Here is a 1953-nt window from a genome sequence, read left to right as displayed (position 1 = left end):
ACTTGGAGGGAGGGGGTCAGGCGGGACATCACATGGGGGCTCCGAGGACCAGCCTTGTCTGTTGCAGCACAGGTCAGAGGTGAGCCCTTGACCCTGTGCTGCTAAGGAGCCTAGCAGTCATAGACATGAAGGCAATCCCACAGCAAATGCTTCCCATGGCTAGTGACAGGGGAGAGATGCCACACACGCCAGGCTCCTGTAGATGAGCCTATCTGTGCCTGCCCCTGCTTGCCCTGCTGGTGCCTTGCCTGCCCTTGCAGGTCTAGGACCGCACTCACACCGTCTCTCCCCCTGAGCCTGGCCTCTGNTTTTTTTTTTTTTTTTTTTTTTTTTTTTTTTTTTTTTTTTTTTTTGGTTCCTTGAGACTACCACAGGTCCCCATAGACAGTAAATATATATATATTTTAAATTCACCCAGAATGAAACACAGTCACTGGGACAATTCCCTCCTAGGTCCAAGAAGACAAACTGCACCAGAGAAACTCTGAGCACAGGATACAGATGAACACTTGGAGGGAGGGGGTCAGGCAGGACATCACATGGGGGCTCCGAGGACCAGCCCTGTCTGCTGCAGCACAGGTCGGAGGTGAGCCCTTGACCCTGTGCTGCTAAGGAGCCTAGCAGTCATAGACATGAAGGCAATCCCATAGCAAATGCTTCCCATGGCTAGTGACAGGGGAGAGATGCCACACACGCCTGGCTCCTGTAGATGAGCCTATCTGTGCCTGCCCCTGCTTGCCCTGCTGGTGCCTCGCCTGCCCTTGCAGGTCTAGGACCGCACTCACACCGTCTCTCCCCCTGAGCCTGGCCTCTGTGGCTTGCCTCATCGCCTGGAGGCCGAAGGGCTGCCATTTCCACCGCCCTGCCAGCCTCCCACCTGATGAAACTTCTCACCTTGGGCCCTGCAGGCCTCTGCTCAACATCTTTGGCCATGTGCCCCATGTCAGCATGCCCTGACCCACTGGAACCCATGTCAGGGGACACAGACGTAGGTGGCGACACGGCCCACCTGGATGGAGAGTGTGGTACCATTTCAAGGAAGAAATGGCTAATTCAGGGAGGCTCCACCTGCATGTACTAATGTTTTAGACAAAATTTGCTTCTTCTACATCCACATTCTATTCCTACCAAGAAAATAATCAGATTGCCCAAGGAGAAAATAAACCAGTACCTATTAATTAACTTAGATATAAGTTTTAAACTATAATACTTAGCAGATTGAAGTCTAAGGTGGGGAGGCCAAATAGAAAATAATATCCACTATTTCTTAGAGGCTAAAATGTTGATGTTTCTAAAAGTCCAGATAAAATTGAATGTCAGAGATCTGCTTTAAAACAATATGGGGGTGGGCGGGTAGCCGAGCACATTGGCCACATGCTAATCACGTGGAATTTGGAGGTGAATGCGGGGCTCATTTCACCCTTTTTCTTACTTTTGTGTATGTTAAAAATGTTTGATAATTAAAGGGTTTTTTTTTTAATTCCATACAAATATCATAATCTTAGATTTTGTGTTTCTGGAAGTTAAGTGTTTGTTTTAGTCCATTTTGTTTTGCTATAACAGAAACACCTGAGACTGGGCAATTTATAAAGAACAGAGGTTTATTTGGCTTATGATTCTGGGACAGCTGCAGCTTGCATGGGCCTCAGGCTGCTTCTACTCATGGTGGAAAGTGGCAGGCAGCCGGTGGGTACAAGCAGATCACATGGCGAGAGGAAGCAAGAGAGAGAAGCAAGAGAGAGAGAGAGAGAGAAGGTGCTAGGGTCTTTTTAAGCAACGAGCTCTCGCGGGAACTAATAGAGCGAGAACTCACTCATTAATCCCCCTTCCCCCAGGGACAGCATTAATCCATTCATGAGGGATCCGCCCCCCATGACTCAATCAGTTTCCATCACTGCCACATTGGGGACCAAATTTCCACATGAGTTTTGGAGGGGACAACACATCCAAACT

The sequence above is a fragment of the Galeopterus variegatus genome, unplaced genomic scaffold (assembly GCF_000696425.1).
Source record: "Galeopterus variegatus unplaced genomic scaffold, G_variegatus-3.0.2 Scaffold12352, whole genome shotgun sequence".
Taxonomy (NCBI): domain Eukaryota; kingdom Metazoa; phylum Chordata; class Mammalia; order Dermoptera; family Cynocephalidae; genus Galeopterus; species Galeopterus variegatus.
The sequence above is the reverse complement of the archived record's forward strand: the minus strand, read 5'-3'. Positions refer to the sequence as shown.